This window comes from Chrysochloris asiatica, unplaced genomic scaffold, assembly GCF_000296735.1.
Source record: "Chrysochloris asiatica unplaced genomic scaffold, ChrAsi1.0 scaffold00036, whole genome shotgun sequence".
Lineage (NCBI taxonomy): Eukaryota > Metazoa > Chordata > Mammalia > Afrosoricida > Chrysochloridae > Chrysochloris > Chrysochloris asiatica.
Window position 1 is genome coordinate 14,776,316 of NW_006408554.1, and position 21,255 is coordinate 14,797,570.

General features: G+C 38.0%; 1 pseudogene; it reads right to left on the reverse strand.

Moving 5' to 3' along the window:
• Positions 1-3,054: 3,054 nt before the first annotated feature.
• LOC102835779 lies at positions 3,055-14,042 on the reverse strand (annotated as a pseudogene).
• Positions 14,043-21,255: the final 7,213 nt, after the last annotated feature.

Below are 21,255 nucleotides of genomic sequence, written 5' to 3' on the forward strand. Positions count from 1 at the left end.
TCACGGTCAGCAGTTTGAAACTACCAGCTGTTCCACGGGACAAAGATGAGGCTTTCTGCTCCCATAAATATTTAAAGCCTTGGAAACCTTGTAGAGGGTCGCTATGAGTCAGAACCAACTCCACAGCACATAACAACAACAACAATCAGTTATGGACTGAAGACAGGATTACATCTGTAATCATGTTTCCCAATATTCCTTTCCATCCCACTCAAGTGTTTATTTTACAATAGTAGGCAAGGGAAACCAAAATTTATGACAGTCAAGCATCTTAACATTATTTACCCTCTTTTATTAGTGTAGTGGTTATGAATTGGGCTGCGAACCTCAAGGTCAGCAGTTTGAAACTACCAGCTGTTCTGCAGGAGAAAGATGAAGCTTTCTGTTCCCGTAAAGTTTTATAGCCTTGGAAATCCTGTACAGGGTTGCTATGAGTAGGAACAAACTCCACGGCACATAACAACAACAATAACCCATTCAGACTCTGCCTCAATCCCTGTGTCACAGAGCCCTGTTATGCCAAGGTTGAGCATACATCACTATTTTACCTCTATCACATTTAACCCATGCAAACATGCCTCAGTGTTCCCATCTACTTTGTTCTTCCATCATCTTCCCCTTTCCCCCTTCCTCTGTATTGCCTTCCACAACACCTAAACTATGATGTGTCTATCTCCTACCCTGTGCTCTACCATCTCCTCCCTCCCCCTACCCTAGTAACCAACAAGGATTTTTTTTTCCCTCCAATACCATAACTCAGCTGCATCAATTCTTCAACAGATCAACTTTCACAGGCAGATGAGGCTATTGAAAATAGTGCACCTTATTCCTTAAACTGACATCTTTGTTTCTGAAAGCTTTGAAGGAATCTAGTGCAGATTTGCCTACTGCAATATACCCATTGATTTTCTAATTGATGCCTCCATCAGTGTTGTTTATAGATCAAGCAAAATGAAGTCTTTTGACAAGTTCAATCTTTGCTCCATTTATAAGCATGTTGCTAATTCGGTCAAGGGGTGAGGATTTTTATTTTCTTTACATTGGGGTGCAACCCATACAAAAGTCTTTTATTTTCATAAGTATTTTAAGCCCTCTTTGGTTACAGCAAGCTAGGTTGTATCATCTGCATATGGCAGGTTGTTAATGAGTCTTCTTCCAATCCTGATGCCACATTTTTCTTCATCTAATGCAGCTTCTTGATGAAAAAAGTCAGCCCTGGGGAACACCTTTCCTGATTTTAAACCATTCAGTATCCCCTTGTTCTGCTCTAATAACTGTCTTTTGGTCTATGTACAGGTTCCTCATGAGCACAATCAAGTGTTCCGGAATACCCATTCTTTGAACGCTTATCATAGCTTTTCATGATTCACACAATCAAAAGCCTCTTCATAGTCAATAAAGCACAAGTAAACATCATTCTGGAATTCTATGCTTTAAGCCAAGATCCACCAGACAGCAGCAATGATATCCTGAATTCCACATGCTCTTCTGAATCTGGCTTGAGTTTATGAATCCATCATCAGTTCTCTGTCGATGTACTGTTGCAGCCATTTTATAATTATTTTCAACAAAATTATACTTACATGTGATGTTAGTGCTATTGTTTGAGTATTTCTGCATTCCATTGGCTCACATCTCTTTGAAATGGGCACAAATATGGATCTCTTCCAATCAGTTGTCCAGGTAGCTATCATCCAAATTTCTTGTCATAGATGAGTGAGCACCTCCAGTGCTCCATTAATGTGTGGAACTATTTCAATTTGCATTCTGTTAATTCCTGGAACCTTGTGGGTTTTTTTTATACCAATACCTTCAATACAGCTTGGACTTCTTCCTTCACTTCCATCGGTTCTTAACCACATGTTACCTCTTGAAATGGTTGAACATTGACCATTTCTTTCTCTTTTTTTTCTAGTAGTAATACTTTATTTACTCTTGACTTCCTCCTCATGTGAATAAACTGTGTTGTTGATAACTCTCATTATCTTCCTTGGAGATATTTACTATTTACTAATGATTAGGAACCGGGCTGCTAACCTCAGGGTCAGCAGTTCTAAACTACCAGCTGTTCCACAGGAGAAAGATGAGGCTTTCAGCTCCTGCAAAAATTTACAGCCTTGGAAACCCTATGCACGGTCGTTATGAGTTGGAAACGACTCCATGTCACGTAACCACCACCACCAGTGTCATTTTACATAAAGTTTTCAAACATGACTTACATTCTTTTGGTTTCTCTCCAGTGTTTTCTTAGATGTTTTTGAAAGGATATAAGACATTTTTAGTCTTTCTGACTCTCCTTAGATTCATATGGTTTCTTACCAGAGTATGTACTCATATGTCTTTGAAGAGAATAGGGAGAACTATAGACTTTTCCACATACTTTACATTCATACTTATCAGTGTGTATTCATGTCTTCACAGACATGAAAGAGAACTGTAGAATTTCCATCTCTTATATACATGTTGTGTCTCGACACTGGGCATTTGCATATACATGTCAAAGTATTTATAACATTTATAGGGTTAGCCACATTATTTACATTCATTGGGTTTCTCACCAGAGTACATTTGCATGAGAAATTTTAGAGACAAACTATAAGAGAAGTCTTTTCCATCCTGGTTACATTTATATGGTTTATCACCAGAATGCATTCTCCATATGTAAACATACTTTCTCACATTGATCACATTCACAGGGTCTGTGTCCATTGTGTGTTTTCATATGTTATTGAAAGTTCATAGGCATACTGTAAAAGTTTCACATTCCTTACATGCATACGGTGTCTCTTCACTGTGCATGTTCACATATTGTCAAAAGTATTAGAGACATCTGAATCTTTTGCCGCATTGCTCACATTCTAAAAATTTCTTCTCATTGTGTGTTTTCCCATGTCCATGGAGCATGGAGTAGCAAGCAAAGGCTTTCCCACACTGCTTACATTTCCTGATTTCTCAGCAGTGTGCATTCTCTCACAATCTGGAAGAGATAAGTAAAACTTGAAGGCTTTCCAACAATACTTGCATTCAGAGGATTTCTCTTTCCTGTGCATCCTCTCATGTTCTTGAACATCTATATATGGGACAATTGAAGGCTTTCCCACATTCCTTACATTCATAGGTTTTCTTTCCACTGTGCCATCTTAGATGTAGTTTAAGGGAAGAGAAACGCATACACATTTTCTCATATACTTCACATTGAAGCATTTTCTGTCCTCTGTGACCATTCACATGTTTCCTCAAACGCCTCTTCTTAATTTGGTGCTGATCGTCAGTGTTATGAAATTTCCCCTTTTCTTCTAAACTGGAGCAGGAACTATTTATTATGAATCTTGCAATTTTCTCTTCATTGCATATTTCATTCCCAGAAGTATCCTACTTTAAGGCCAAGTCCCAGAAGGTTTCTAGCATCACATCTTTGTAGAACTTCCTCTGAGCTGCATTCAGCAAAACTTACTCTTCATGGGTGAAGTTCACAGCTACATTCTCTAAGACTGCTGAGTCCTTTATAAAATTAAACAGGATGTTGACTTAGAAGTTTTGCATGGTCACTGATATCATCCTTATCGGGCCTCTGAGCCTCCTCAGCTGTATCCTCCTCCCAATCATTGTCTTCTTTTTGTTCTACAGCATGGAGAAAACTTAATTCATTTCAAGGTGGGGGGAGTAGTGTCTGCTGGACACAGAACTATTTTCCTTTCTGTTTTCCTTTTCTTTCTTTCCTGAATCATTGACAATGTTCTCCAGTGGGATTTTGAGAATGAATGCACAGAGTTTATAATGTATTTCAAGCATGCCTTGATAGCCCCAGGTTTTACCAGAATTACCTACTGTTTGCTTCTTTGGATTGACATGCAGCTATGTTTCAGAATTCTCATACTCAGGACAGAAAACACATTTTGTAATGATTCTGTCCAACATGTCTTAAAACATATCCACATCATGAGATCCATTGACAATGTAAGGGTCATTCTTAACATCATACAGTTTGTGCTTCCAATCACAAGGAAAATATTTGCTGGGATCTTGGAAATCAAATGGTGCATCTTGTAGTAAAAGAGCTGGCCTGACACATTGCAGATAAATGCTAGCAGACATTTTGGCTTATTAATGGTGCCAAGAACAAGATGAAAAGATCTTTGTTTGCAACTTTTTGGTATCGTCTGTCTAGGGAAGGGATGAAGACTAACAACTGTAAGAGTTCTTAGTCTCTGACATGAAAAATGTCACTATCCAATAGAGGTACCAATGATTGCATAACAGCACATTTTTCATCAAAGTAAAACATAAACTGAAAGCAGCTTGCCATGGATTAGGATTAAGTGCAGTGCGTGGTCACCGAGGTGTGAGGGTGCACAAAGGAACCATGGTGGCATCCAGATTGGGTACCTTTGGGTACAGGGTCTTGAGGCAAAGTGACCAGCCCACCAGCACCTATAGAGAGTACAGAAAGGACTGAGGGGCATGATGCACCATCAAGTGACTGCACTAAAATCTAGAACATTCACTCACACTCCCATAAACTGCCAGGTTGTTCTAACTATCTGACCATTTCTTTTTAGTACAGTGACTCTGTATATCTTCCATCTTCTTTTGATACTTCCTACATCATTCAATATTCTGCACATAGAATTCTTCAATTTTCAAGCTAAAGATTCAATTTTTTCAGTTCTTTCTGCTTGAGAAATGCTGAGTGTGTTCTTTGATTTTTGAACTCCAAGTCTTTTTTCATTTCATTATAAGACTTGACTTTGTCTTCTAAAGCAATCCCTTGAAATTTTTTGTTTAGGTTCTTTGACTTTTTTTTTATTCCATTTACTTTAGCATCTCTACACTGGAAAACAAGATCGGGGCCTCTTCTGACATTCATTTTGGTCTTTTCATTCCTTCTTCTCTTTTTGATGACCTTTTGATCTCTTCCTGTATGATGTTCCTGATGTCATCCCACAATGCTTCTGGTCTTCAGTCCTTAGTGTAATGCATCAAATCTGTTGTTGAGATGTCTTTAATTTCAGATGGGATGTGTTCAAAGTAATATTTTGACTCTCATGGACTTGTTTTCATTCTTTGCACCTTCAGCCTGAGCATGCACATGAGCAATTGATGGTCTGTTCCAGTCGGCCTCTGGCCTAATTTTGGCTGAGATTATTGAACTTTTCTACCATCTTTTTCCACAGACGTAGTCAGTTTTATTTCTCTGTATTCTATCTTGTGAGGTCCATGCATATAATTGCCTTTAATGTTGTTTGAAAAAGGAATTACAATGAAGAAGTCATTGATCTTGCAAAAAAAATCCTCTAAAATGCGACCTCCAGGATCATTTCTATCACCAAGGCCATATTTTCCAACTACCAATCCTTCCTCTTTGTTTACAAATTCTTATTCCAATCACCAGTAATTATTAAATATATCTCGAAAAGAGTGAGAGGAAAATAAAACTGTAAAAGAGAAAAATTTTAAATGCAACACTAAACAACGATTGGAGGAAGGGAAGATGAAAACAGAAAGACTAGCAAATGATAAAGAAAAATCAAGAGGTAAAAAAGGAGAGAAGAGAAAAGACAAAATAAAAGCAGACATGGGGGGCAGGGGAAATGAGGGAAGGGAAAGAAGTAGGGAGAAGCTGAAGAAAGAATAAATTAAAACAATGAAGTTGGTGGGTGTGGGGGGTAGTGTAGGTGCTGGACCCAGAGAGAACTGGAGGAGTCTTCTGACTGCCAAGAATCTCAGGAGGTGGGTGGAATAGCATTCCCAGTCTTTAATGAAATTCCTATAGGCTGCCTATAGGCGTTATCTATATTCAGGGCACTGAATTCAGAAGCAGTTTGCAAAGGTCCTTAAGGTAACTGTGTTCAGTATCTGTCAGGAGCACAGAGCAGCTAGGGATAGGGCGGGTGGTTATGAGGCTTCCTCCTAGTCTAGTGCTGGCATGAAAGCTCTGCAGAATCTGTGGGTCTGGAGCAGAGCCTGTCTGAATCCAGGTACCAAGTTGACCAAACTGGCATTTATTTCATACTGATGAGGATCATAACTGTATAATTCTGAACTCCCTGAGAGCAGGGATTATGCTGAGGGTGGATGAGGGTGGGGTTGGACCACGCATCTGGTCACCAGAGGAGTGCAGAGAACAAGAAATAATCAGACTTTTCCTGTGCTGTCACCTGTCACTAATGTGCATCTGTGCCACCAGGCCATTGTCAGCCTTCAAAGCTGCTCTTAAAGTTCAAGATGACTACATATACCATTCACTAGTCTGTCTCATTCATTTGCCACCCCTGCTCAGCTTCTCCACCCAAAATATTCAATTCAGTTCTCTATCCTTCATCTGAAACTTAGAGTTCCAGGATTAGCATTTAGTCTCCCATATCTCTGTTGTGGAGGGTCTGCGTGGTATGTCTACCTAGTCTGTAATCTTGCTGAAAGTTGAAACTTAGTTTCTTGATTCTCAAGACCAATTTATTTTATTGTGCAACTAATATTCTCTATCAGTTATTATTTGTCTTATATATTTTAAGACAAAATTACATCTAATTAATGCTCTAGAAATGTAGAAACCAGCTACCACTCGTATATATATTTTAAATGGCATGCATATCATTGGCTTTTTCTTCTACACTCTGAAGATATTAAAGAATAATTCTATAATTCTGTTTATCTTATTCACATAAAACTGATAGTTCTCTCTCTCTCTCTGTATGTGTGTGTATAAGAGAGAGAGAGCTGAAATCCCTAGGTGGTAAAAACAATTAAGCACTTAGACTAGTGGTTTCAATCCTACAGGAGGTGGCTCATGAAAACAGCCTGAAAGACCACAGCCATTCAAAAAAAATCTATGGAGTGCAGTTCTACTCTAAAGAACATGAGGTCATCATGAGTTCGACCTAACAATAACTGGTGCCGGAGGAACTTTCTAACTCTTTGTGCTATATTATGTCAGTTCATTACACAAGCCTTTGCCTTATTACTAGAATATTTAGCTCTTCCTGGTTCAGAAGAATTCTTGATATACAAAAGAACACTACATTCAAATAACCTCAGCTCCATTAAGGAGAACTAGAGCTCAATCACCAATTCAAGGTATCCCAGTGCTGACCAGTAGTCTTATTGCCTTTTCATCCAGCTCTCTCCCCCTCAGAGATCCAATGGAAAGGTGCCCAGCTTTGGTTCCTGCTACTTTGTCTCAACTTTCTTTGAGCAGCAAAAGTCCTTTTTCTTGAACACATACTGAGTAACCAGAAGTTGCTATTTTATCGATAAATCTGAAGGTTACTGTCTCCAAATCATTCTCTCATCTTTGGGCTGTATCCTTGTTGCAACTTCTAGAACTGCAATTCTCTTTGCAACCTGAATGGTGACAGAGCTTGCCATATCCCTTGGCCATCTCTTTGGCCATTTAGTAGATCCTTCATAGTCATCTACCAAGCCCATTCCATTCTTTTGAGCCCCATTACTGCCTTTATTGGAAGAAGTGCAGCAAGCGTGCTCCTTAGAGGCCAAGATGGCCAAACTTCGTCTCTCATACTTCAGACATATTGTCAGGAGGGACCAGTCACTGGAGGAGGATATCATGTTTGGTAAGGTGGAGGGTCAGAGAAAAAGAGGAAGACTCCCAGTGAGATGGATTGGCCAAGTGGCAGCATCAATGGACTGAAGCGTGGCAACAATAGTTAGGTTGGCCCAGGATCGGGCAGTGTTTCGTTCTGCTGTGCATATAAGGTTACTATGGGTTGGTACCGACTCCATGGAACCTAACAACAACTGTCTTTATCTTTGAAATCCCCAAAGACTATATTTTGAGTCTGATTTAGCAGTGTAGTTCTCTAACTTTGCTTCCATAGAAGAGACTTGCATGAAAGTACCGAATACGTAACAGCACCCACTCAAGAGAATTATAGTGGCTTGAGGCTGCCAAGTTACTACTGCCAATAAGAAGGTGTGAATAGGTTGTGGTCCCTCTAGATGAGAGCTCGATGAACAAAATAATCTTGCTCTGTATATTTACAGAACTGGTGTGGCTGGCAATAATCTATTTAATTACATTTCAGTCAGTACTTAACATGGGGTAGATAGAGATAAGATAAGTACTGGATGGCTAACTACAGATTTGAGGTTCAAATCCACTAGCCATTCCTGAGCAACCCTGTACAGGGTCCCTAGGAGTGGCAGCAGACTCAGCAACACTTAACAGCAAGGATAGAGATGAAAATCTGAAAAATGTGAGTAACTCCTGGCAAATACACTTGAACAGCAAGGCTAAAAATATCAAGAAAAAGAAGACCTGTGGAATTGCACACCTTTTGTTGTCATTTCAGTGTATGTCTATTTCATTACAATAAATTCATCGCCCACAATGTGTTACATTAAATGTTGAGAAAGGCCTGTGCCTTGTTAATTAAAATCAAAGTTATGCTGACTCAGGAACAGAGTCTACTAAAAAAAAAAAAGTCAATTTTGAATTACAACCATCATGCAAATAAGATGGTGTGTGTGTTTGTGTGTGTGTTTTCTAAAGGATAGGAAACCCTTTAAGAAAGGAATTTCTGTTTTGAAGAGTTTTCCTCTCAGGTGCTAAGCAAGATATTTTCGACATAGTAGTAAAAAGGTTTTCATACAAATGTATGCAGCTAGCATTCCTCATGCTGTTTTGTGGGTTTTGTTTTGTTTTTTAATGTTTTTATTGTGAATTGAGTGAATGTTTACAGGGCAGATCATTAGTTTTACATTCAACAAATCATGTACTTTGTTTCATTACAATGGTTGTAATCCCCTCCATGTACCATCATCTGTTAGTTAACAGTACTTCTCTTTATTCATTTTAGCTCTTTTTCAAAAAAACACTCAGGCATATATAATAATTTAAACCAACAAAGGGCACATTCTACAAGTCTGCTTCCTGGCCACCAGCTCTCAGTCCCTCTCTTCCCATGAATCTAGAGTCCTCAGCTGCTCCCTCTCCCCATGTCCCCATCTCTGCCTCCATCTCTGGTGTCACTGTTTCTCTGGATAGGGTCCTGCATTCTGCTTGTGCTCTTCTCCCTTGATGATCCTAGGGTCCTCTGTTTCTGCCCTGTAAGATTAACTACTCCCCCATTTTTGTTACACAATTTCTACGTTTACAGTTGGGACAGTCACAATCAGTCATTTCTCATGCTGTTATGAGGAATATTGGCTGCATATATTTGTATGCTACAAATTATTTTCTAGATAATGTAAAAATTGTTATTAATTGCAGGATTTGTATTTAGCACTACAGTCCTGGTGTAGCACTGTGGGTTAGGAAGCTGGACTGCAAAGTCATTTTGAATCACAAGGTCAGCAGTTCAAGCTCACCTGCTGCTCTTCAGAAACCCTAATCAGGGTTGCTATGGGTCGGAATTGACTCAAAAGCACTTAACAACAACAGTAACAACATTTAGCATTTAATGAGTGTAAAACAGTTTTCAATACAGTTCAATCCCATGTTTAAATTGTTACAACTTTTCCCCCCAGTATGCTCATATTACCTATTCTCTTTACCTTATATGGAGTCCCTAGGTGATACAAGTGGCTAATGTATTCAGTTGTTAAACATAAGGTTGGCAATTAGAGTCCACCCAGGTGTGTCTTCTAGGAAAGACTTGGTGTTCTACTTTAGAAAAATACACCATTGAAAATCATATGGAGCATAGTCCCACTCTGAAACAAATGATGTTACCATGTGTTGAAATCCAGTCCACAGTAACTAGCTTTACATTAACATTTTGAATATATGAAGATGAGGCAATTTTAGTAAAACTGTTCATTAGTTTGTTGGGCTTTCTATGGGTTGTTGTTGTTGTTGTTGTTGTTAAGTGCCGTTGAGTCGGGTCCGACCCATAGCGACCCTGTACAGGGTTTCCAAGGGTGTAAATCTTTACGGGAGTAGAAAGCCTCATCTTTCTCCCGCGGAGCAGCTGGTAGTTTCGAACCGCTGACGTTAAGGTTCGCAGCCCGATTCGTAACCACTACGCTACCAGAGCTCCTTATGGGTACACCATGTGCTATAACATTTAAAGGAGCACATATAATGGTCCAATAAATGGCAAAATTAAGAAGTAAATTTTAAGTCAGCACAGTAAGTATAGACCAGGGGGAATATCTGGCTGAACTTTCTGAAGGTCACCTTGTTAAAAGAGGCACAGTCAACTTCATAGTCCTCATAATCCACGAGGAGAAGTTTGACTTGGTTTGCAAGGAAAGAAAGTGATGTTCCCATGATAAATCATTCTTTTAAATATTGTCACATGAGTCATCCATAGATTCTGATTCAAGTCAGAGTGAGACAGGGTCAAGATGTCATCTATGTAGGGTTTCTTTCCCCAGAACCGCAATGGTACCCCCTTTTCTTCTGTTTTAGGGCATGTCTACCCTGAGAAGCCAGTTTTGAATGTATAAGTTGCACCCAGATCCAACTCTGTGCTAGCCCTTTGTCTTATTCTGATGCCAGTTGTTTTATTCTCCCACAATAAGCAACTAAAACAAATCACTTAATATTTTGCCTGCTAAGTTGTTCAATAATAATAAATATATAACATAAGCATTTTGGCTTTTTCACATATTTGCATTTCTAGCTTTTATCTAAAGGGATAGCTTCTTCTATGGAAGTCCCAGTCAATTTAGTTGAGAGAAGAGATGCTCACAGTGGACAGAGTTTGGCAAAGACCTACCCAAGGCAGTGGCTTGATAAACCTTCTATCTCACAAAGATGATATCAGTCTAAAATCTGATGAAATAATTATGTCTAAGCAATATGTTCTAAGGAGCTCTGGTAACATAGTCGTTATGAATCGGGCTGCGCACCACAAGGTCAGCAGTTTGAAACTACCAGCTACTCCGTGGGAGAAAGATGAGGCTTTCTGCTCCCATAAAGATTTACAGCCTCGGAAACCCTGTTCAGTGTCACTATGGGTCAGTACTGACTTGACGGTGCTTAACAACAACAACAAGCAATATGTTCTGAAGAGAGATCTGCAAACTGTAGATCAAATGAAGCCATATGAAGGTCAAATGCAACCTGTTGCTCAGTTTTGTACAGAAAGCTTTATAGGCACACAGTTTTACCCATTTACTACATTGTCTATGATGATTTTCTTTCTGCAACTATAAAACATTACTGTTGAGTTGGTTCTTACTCATGGTGACCCTACAGGACAGAGGAAAACTGTCCCATAGAGACTGTAATATTTATGGATGCAGTTTGCTACACCTTTCTTCCATGGGGTGATTGATGGGTTCAGACTACCAACCTTTTAGTTAACAGCCAAGCATTAAATCATGATGGCATCAGGGATCCTTTCTAACAACCACTGTTGCTGTTTGTTGTTAAGTGCCGTCAAGTCAGTTCCGACCCATGGTGGCCCTGTCTAGAGTTTCCAAGGAGTGGCTGGTAACCTTGAACTGCCAACCTTACAGTTCAAAACAACCTTGCAGTCTAGCGCATTAACCCACAACCATAGGAGTGAATATTTGCCGAGACCATCTGGACCACATAGCTTTAATTAATATTTAAAATATGTACCTTTAAAGAAAATGTTTCCTGGCCACTATCCTAAAAAAAAATTTTTTTGGGTGGGTGGGTGGGTGGGAGGGGGTAGAATTTATAAATGAGTTGATCAGCCTAAATCTATTGTTTTTAAATGGTACTATAGAGTTGATATAAGTCAGAATTAACTTGATGACATACAACAACAACAACAACATGCTGTTGTCCTTAAGTGCTATGGAGTTGGCATCAACTCACAGCAACTCTGTATAGGGTGCCTGAGGCTTTAAATCTTTTGCAGGAGCAGAAAGCCTCATATTTCTGCTACAGAGCAACTTGTTGTTGTTAAGTGCCGTCGAGTCAGTTCCGACTCATAGTGACCCTGTATAGGGTTTCCGAGGAGCAGCCGGTGAGCTTGAACCACCAACCTTGCAGTTCAAATGACTTTGCAGTCTGGTGCATTAACCCACAGTGCCACACCGCGACTAGTGGGCTCAAAATGCCAACTTTGTGGTTTGTAATCCAGTGCTTATCCTACGGCACCACCACACTCCCAGATATGTAGTAGAACAGAAAACTAGATGCTCCAGGTAAAATCTGGCTCGGCCCTATCAGTTTGGCTCTGGTGTTGATAGGAGGTTGCCTAGCACTCACAGCCTTGGCACTAGTAATCTTGTAGATTACTAGTAACCTATTAAACAATTTTAAAGATCACCATAGCAGACAAAGAAACTCTGTGGCATGATGGAGCAATACAGACAAAGACATTCTATGACCATGATGGATTAAGACAAAAACAAGTTGTTGTTGTTGTTAAGTGTGGTTGAGTCAGTTTCAACACACAGTAACCCTGTATAGGGATTCCAAGGAATGGCTGGTGAGTTTGAACTGCCTACCTAGTGGTTCAAGCTGACCTTGTGGTCCAGTGCTTTATCTCAGGGACAAAAACAATAGCATTCATTTCATAATCCTGTTTAAACACAGAAAGACATGAATATTTTTCAAAGCACACCTATGATCAAATATTACCTTCGTGACTATGAAATGACGACTTTGTTAACAACTGCACTTTAACTTCAGTCTTTTTTAATTTTCTGTTAGATGAGATTTTCTAAGATAGCCAATCACTTCATTTGGGGAATTCTATTGAACACTTAGGGAAGAACTGACACCAATCCTGTTCAAATTCTTCTGAAAAATAGAGGAAGAAAGAATTCTCCCTAACTCTTTCTATGAAGCCAACATTATCCTAGTACCAAAAAAATAGACAAAGACATCACAAGTAAATGAAAGAGGTGAAAAGAAAAGAAAAAACTGCAGACCAATATCCCTCATGAATATAGATGCCAACGTTCCTGACAATATACTAGCAAACAGACTCCAATGGCATATCAAAAGAATCATACAACATGATCAGTAGGATTTATTCCAGGAATGCAAGGCTGATTCAACATTAGGAATCAATCAATGTAATACATCACATTAATAGAACGAAGGAAAATAGCCACATAATCATCTCAATTTACACAGAAAAGGCATTTGATAAAATCCAGCACTTTCTTTTCTCCTTTTTTCATGCTTGTCTTCTTATCTTTCTTGATGTTAAAGAAGTTTTGTTCCAACAAATCTGGGACAACTTTCTGTATGCTTTTTATTATCTCTTACTGTTCTGGAATTCCAGTCATAAGTTGTTCCTCTTCATAGTGTCCCACATAACTCTTAGGTTTTCTTTGGATATTTTAATTATTTTGTCTGATTGTTCTTCAAGAATATTCATTTTGAGAGATTTATCTTCAAGTTCACTAATTCAGGTTTCCACTGCTTCAAATCTTCTCCTTTGCCATCAATGTATTGTCTATTTCTGAGATCTTAGTATTAATCTTCTGGATTTATAATTGCAGATTTTATATTATCTCAAAATTTGAATTTATTTTGTCTGTTTGTACTTGTAGCATTTTCCTAAATTCTTCTAAAGTTTTTCTGTGTTCTCCTTACTTTCTTGATCTTTCTGTCAATCTGTTGATGGTATCAAAATATCATTCTTTTACATTCTTTTTCAGTTAGTTCCATTACCTTTTTATTTTCCTCAGAAATATTTTCTGTCTCTGCATCTTGGTCATTTGTTTGAGCCATTCTCCCTTGTTTCTTCATATGAGCTAGAATTGACTGTTGTCACCAGGGCATTGTGGGGCTGTCGCATTTGTAAAAACAAACCACCGTACTGTTGTTGGACAGGGAAAGGAGAAATCTCTGGTGGGCTCCTGAAATTTAAGAAGCTCATAAGGTGGTTGTGGAAGGAATGTGACAGCAGAGTTCCTAGCTCTAGGACCACAGGGGAGCTAGGCATAGGGTGACTGGTTCAATGCTGGTCTGGTGGTTTTACAGGTTTTGTGAGTCTGGAGCCAAGTCCACCAAGCACCCAAGCAGCACACCAAATCAATGCAACCGGCCTGCAACTCACATGGGCGTGGCTCTCAACCATGTGCTCTGAAAAACCAGAGAGTAGGGTCTGCTCTGAGGGTGCATGAGTGTGGGAGCTGGTCATGCTACTGGTCACTAGAGAATTGTCTCTAGTACTATTGTTATTTTGTTAGGAGAGAGAAGTCTACCAGTTACCATTATCTTGAGAAAGCAGAAAGAAAGCAGATGTTTGACCTGGAAAGGGTTTTGGATTGAGAAGATCCCATTAGCACGGCACCGTTTCATAAGGATCATGCTATATAATCTTGTGTCTTCAGATTACACCAGAGGTAAATATGATCTATCAAGGGTGACAAACCACCTGATTCTAGGCACAGGAAAGTAGATAACTAGTTATAAGGTTTACAGAAATAGTCCTTGTGATTGTGATCCAAAGCAAAGTTTGCACAGCCTTCCCTGATATAAAGAAACCTGAAATCATCACACCTGGGACTAACTCTAGCACAGACTTTTCAAGTAATTTCCCCTCTAGTTTGTCTTACAGATAAACAACTAAGACACATAATACCAGACAGACCCAAGGAACAAGTATTAATAAACTAGAAAAGAGTTTATGCAGGGAATGATAAAAGCAATAACAAAATGTTCCAAGAGGCTTTATTTCTAAAAACAAAATAAACCAATTGTTGAAAGGTTTCGACAAATATCAAAACTCAATTTAGTGTGAATTTACTGCCAAACTATGGGCAGGGAGATGCTTCAAACAGGTAGAGGTAGGTGTAAAGTATCATAGATATGCACGGTATGAAGGTAAGTCAAATCTATAGCCACAAAATCATAGAAACCTTTATTAATAAATATAATCAACATGTGAAGCTATTGTTGTTTTTTTAAATGTATATACACCTCATAAAGGAGCTCTGGTAGCGTGGTGGTTATGAATCGGGCTGCGAACCACAAGGTCAGCAGTTCGAAACTACCAGGTGCTCCGCAGGAGAAAGATGAGGCTTTCTGCTCCCGTAAAGATTTACAGCGTCGGAAACCCTGTTCAGGGTCGCTATGGGTCGGAACCAACTTGACAGCACTTAACAACAACAACAACAATACACCTCATAAGTCAGTGTTTCCATCTTTCTATCCCTTCCATGAAGAAATATTCACTTTGATTTATACCATGTGAAAGCACCAGTTTGGGCATTAATAAGGGACTCAAAGTGTGTTCTTTTAAATGTTCTTTGAGTTTTGAGAACAAAAATAAGTTTCAATGGGGCAAGACCAAGGTTGCAGGGTAGATAGGTTAAGGTTTCCTGACAAAATTATCATAGGACAGTCATTGCTATCCTCAAAGTATTAATAAGTGCATTCTCATGGTGGGAAAAAATTCCTTGACCCAATTTTCGTGGCCTTTTATTCACCAATGTAGCTTTCAATTTTATGGAAACTTCATCATAAGCCCATATGATCATCCTCTGTCCTTTAAGGAAAAAATTCTATCAATATTACCCTTTTGGGGTCCCAAAAACCATTACCATAACCTTCTGAGCTGACCTCTCTGCCTTGAATTTAAATGGCCCAGCTGATTCCCTCAGAAGCAACTGTTTTGAGTGGATGCTTGGTTTTTTTTTTCTTAAAAACAGAAAGCACTCCAAATAGACAAAGAATGTTGTAGTAATATCTTAGTAATCCAATTACTAAGATAACTTGTCTGCAGCCATCCACTAATCACAGAGACATGTTTTGTTTGGAACCAACTTGTGCATGCCTTACTTACCTGTTGCTGCTATGACAGAAGTATCAAAAGTGGATGACTTTAGCAAACAGAAATCTATTTTCTCACAGTTTAGAAAGTTAGCAGTCTGAATTCAGAGTACTGATTCTGGGGAAAGGTCCTTATCTCCTTTCAGCACTTGTAGGCCCAATATTCATCAGAGATCTTCACGTGTCTTAGCATCCATCTTTCCCTGGATCTAAGAGCATCAGAGATTCCAGGGGAAAAGGATTCACTCCATTCCTGGCTCTTACTTGGTGGTGGTAAGTCCCTCTGTGCTCAAAAGAGATTGGCTCAAAATATAATCTAATTCTACTAATTGCATCCCACCTTATTGAAATCATAGAAATAAGGGTTTACAACACTTTGGATACTTGCATCTGATTAGGCTGATCACATCAGATCAGATCATGGGGTTGTTGTATTATATTAGATCTCACTATGGAGATGATAGCTACCTTAACTGACAAATCAGTAAGCATCCTGGCCAAGCCAAGTTGACAAAACACCTTAGCTATAACAGTATGTGTGAGCCAGGACTCTAATAGCAATACTTTCTTATTTACCCTCCTATTACTGAGTTGTGGGTCCCAGTCCAAGACATTGAGAGGGTCAGATGACTCTCAGTAGAGCTTCCATAATGCCCTCCAATTAAAGACTGCCAAGGAGCATACCATTGAGTCAGTTGTTTTGTTTGTTTTTGCACATTCAAGTTAGGAAGAAGGCATACCATGAAGAACTATGGAGATTTTAAGTAAGATGGGTTAGAAAAAACTAATTAGGATATACGCTTATTTTAGGAGATTTTAGAAGTGTGTTTAAGGAACTGGAGTTTAGTCATGGACTAAATGTTGAACAATTAATAATTCTCTGATTGGCTTTTTCCCCTCCTATAAGATGACTTTGGAGTCCTAGTGCAGCTCTTTAGAATAAGAACTGGACTGCTAACCACACGGTTCAAACCCACCAGCTGTTCCTCAGAAGCCCCACAGAAGGTTGCTATGAGGTGATGAGTTGGAACACACTCAACAGCACTTAGCAACAACAATGACATGAATTTATTATGTGCTGTTCTCTTGAGTGCTTGTCACTTCTTATAGTTGTAATTACACTGTTCTGAATTGGAATCTCACTTTTGTTTTTCAAATATCTTGCTTTACAATTAATGTTACATGACTTTATAATTCTAAGATTGATATATATATATATACACCAGTGTTTTATATATATATATATATATATATATATATATATATATATATATATATATATATATATATCCCTCTTTCCATTTCAAGGTGATAGGCCAGCAAATTTAAAAATAAAATTCAGTGATTATTGGCCTCTTACAGTCATTATTGGACTGTACACAGGCCATTTTAAATAGCACTGTCCACTAAAAATGTAATTTGTATATTTCTCCTGTCAACAAACTTATATTTAATTAATGGTATTAATAATATAATATAAAGGAAGAGTATTCTGCTGGAATTTGGAAGCATGGTTATTTTGTTGATGTTGTTTTGTTGTTTTGTTGATATTGTTAAGTGCCGTCAGGTCAGTTCCCGCTCAGAGAGACCCTGTATAGGGTTTTCGAGGAACAGTTGGTGGGTTTGAACTGCTGACCTTGTAGTTAGCAGTCCAATGCTGATCCTATAGTTTTTAAATAATAAATCTTAATAAAATTGTTACATGCCCAAGTTATGTCTAAATCAGCTATCGTCATCATTTTTCCATGTTTGTGCATATCAAACTCTATTTTCCTAAATATAAGCTTTCTTTCCTCTTCTGAAAGAGGAAACATAATTTGTTTTTACAGTGATGATTTCAGATTTTTGTAAAACAAATGCCCTCTCATTTATTCTATTATTCATTTTTCCCACTCTTTAAGGAAATATTGAAGATTAACTGATCAAACAACTAATTTGGTACATGCCCACTCAGGAATATTTAGTGCTGAAACACAGTAAAAATGTTGAAAAGAATGTAAAAATAAGTTATTAAACTGTGTTTTTTGTGGGCACTGAAAAGTACAATTATAAAATAGCCTTTGACACTATGATTACAAAGTAAGAAAAAGCTTTATTTTCAAGGAAAATGAAGAATTTCTCATGATTCAAATACTTTGAAAAAATGTTTTAATGTTACCAGTGCATTTAATTTTTTTAAGGTTTCACTTTTTTACATATCCCATATAGTTTTATGAATTAAGTAAGTTACTACCATTTGCATGTTTTAAATTTTAAAATATACATATAAAATTGTGTTCAACTCAAGTAAAATAATGAATAACTTTTTTATGTTTTAATTTTATAAGCTGCAAATCATATGATGACTCAAATTAGTAATGTCCAGCTAAGTGAATGTAAAGACTTAGATAGATGATTAAATTACTTAATAAGCTTTGGAACACTGGACAATTTTAAAATAAGAAACAGATAAAAACACTGGTAGATAAAAGGTCATTAGTAAGACAAGGAAGAAGAAGAAGAAAAAAAAAAATGATGTCAAAAGAGACTTCTGAAACTTACTCTCCAGAATAGAGATGCTAAAGCACATGGAAGAAATATGGAGGTAAAAGGGCAGAATAGAAAATTTTGAGGTAGCTCAATAAGACAAAGGCAAATATTCTAATGAAATATGCAAAGATCTGCAGTTTGAGCACCAACATAGAAGAACTGTGCAACATTTCTCAAGCTGAAAGAACTGAGGAAAAAGTCAAGCCTTGAATTGAAATATTGAAAGATCCTTCAGGAAAATTACTGAATTGTAGAAAGCATCAAAAGAAGATGGAAGGAATGCACAGACATACTGTACCAAAAAAAAAAAAAAAAGTCAATATTCAACCATTTCAAGAGGTAACATATGATCAAGTGCCAATGGTACTGAAGGAACAAGTTCAAGCTGTACTTAAAGTATTGGTGAAAAACAAGTCTTAAGGAACTGATGGAATACAAATTGAAATCTTTCAACAAACTGATGCAGCACTGGAGGCAATAACTCATCTATGTAAAGAAATTTGGAAGACAGCTACTTGGCCAACTGATTGGAAGAGATCTATATTTGTGCCCATTCCAAAGAAAGGTTACCCGACAGAATGTAGAAATCATCAGACAATATCATTTACATCACATGCAAGTACAATTTTGCTAAAGATAACTAAAAAGTGCAACAGTAAATTGTCAGGGAACTACCTGAGTCAGACAAGAACCTGCAATGAGAGGTATGATTGCTGATGTTCAGATGGATCTTGGCTGAAAGCAAGTAATACCAGAAAGATATGTATCTGTGCTTTATTGACTACGCAAGGGCTATTGATTGTGTGGCTATTGATAAGGTATGTGCAACATAATGAAGAACTGGTATCCCACAAAACTCAATTGTGCTCCTGAGGAACCTGTACACATACCAAGAGGCAGTCATTCAAACAAAACAAGGGAACACTGAATGATTTAAAATTAGGAAAGGTGTGTGCCAGGGTTGTATTCTTTCACCATGCTTATTCAATCTGTATGCAGAACAAATAATCTGATAAACTGGCTTATATGAAGAAAAACATGACATGAGGATTGGAAGAAGACTCATTAGCAACATACAATATGCATATGATACAACCTTGCTTGCTGAAAGTGAAAAGAGCTTAAAATACTGATGAAGATCAAAGACCACAGACTTTAGTATGGGTACAGCTCAACATAAAGAAAATAAAAATCCTCACCATTGGACCAATAGATAGCATCATGATAAATGAAGAAATGATTGAAGATGTCTTTCCATTTTGCTTGGATCCACCATCAACTCTCATGGAAGCAGCAGGCAAGAAATCAAACAATATTGCATTAGTCAAGTCTGCAGCACAAGACCTCATTAAAGTGTTCAAGAGCAAAAATAATCAGTTTAAGGACTAAAGTTAGTCTAACCTAAGCCATGGTATTCCCAATAGTTTCATATACATGTGAAAACTGGACAGTAAATAAGAAAGACCATAGAAGCATTGATGCATTTAAATTATGGTGTTGGAGAACACTATTAAAGGTATCTTGTACTGCCAGAAGAACAACAACTAAAAAAAATCTGTGTTGGAAGTACAACCAGAATGCTCCTTAGAAGCCAAGATAGCCAGACTTCATTTTTCATACTTCATACATATTATCAGGAGGACTAGTCCATCTAGAAATACAACATGCTTGGTAAAGTGGAGCATCAGCAAAAAAGGGGGAGATGGATTGGCATAGTTGCAGCAGCAATGGGCTCAAATGTAGCAGCAATTGTGAGGATGGCATAAAACAGGGCAGTGTTTCCTTCTCTTGTGCATAGGGTAACTATGAGTCAGAACAATCTGTATAGCACCTAACAACATGTGCATACTCGTAAACAGTAATATCCATTCTTTGAAAAGCAGAAATTATTTATTATAGTAATTCATAATTCTCATGTTAAGTTCTAGATGAGAGTAAATTACAATATCAAAGACACTACAGTTTTACTGTAAAGGAGAAATTTATAAAGCCTTATTGGTCAAAACTGAATGATTAGATTAAACCCAGTTCTTACTAAATTAAACTGGTCCTTTACTGGACTGTCTACAAACTTCTGGAATCCTGGTTTGGTGCTGTAAGATAAAGCACTGAACCAAAAGGTCAGTTTGAACCACAAGTTGGATTATTCAAACCCACCCTCTGCTCTTTGGAAACCCTATACAGTGTTACTGAGAGTCTGAACTGATTGGACTGCACTTAACAACAACAGCTACAAACTTCTAACAAGTTCCTGCTATCTGTCTACCTTGAGTAATAGATGCATAAATAACAAAGGTAAAGTTTTCTCTACAGTCAAGCCAGGAAAGGATACACGCCAGGGAAGGTTTGTTTTTATTTTGTTTTTTAATACAGATAAATTGTGAAGAATGTCCTTTAGGTCACATATTCCTTTCAAGTTAAGGATATAGAAACAAAGTCTCAAGAAAAAAACCCTTAAATGTCAACTTTTATTTAAAGTTTCTAGGATACCAAGTAGGTTTCATTTAAGCAAACAATTTCTAAAGAAATAATCTTAATGTTAATTCTTTTTATTGGCTTAATGAATATTTACATCAACCTTGACATTTTTATGACCTGTTTTGAAAAGTATACATCCTTGTTGTTGTTGTTAGGTGCCATCGAATCAGTACTGACCCATAGCAACCTTACGCACAGTAGAACAAAACACTGCCCCGATCCTGGGCCAGCCTCACTACTGTTGCCACGCTTGAGTCCACTGATGTTGCCACTTGGCCAGTCCATCTCATTGGGGTCTTCCTCTTTTTCTCTGACCCTCCATCTTACCAAACATGATAACCTTTTCCAGCGACTGGTCCCTCCTGACAATATGTCTGAAGTAGGAGAGATGAAGTTTGGCCACTTTGGAGCACTCTGGCTGCACTTCTTCCCAAACGGATCTATTGGTTCTTTTGGCAGCCCATGGCAGTTTCAATATTCTCCTCCAACACCATAACTCAAAAGCATCAACACATCCTTAGCACTTTGTAATTACAATTGTAAATTTGTAGTTTGCCTCAACATATTTAAGC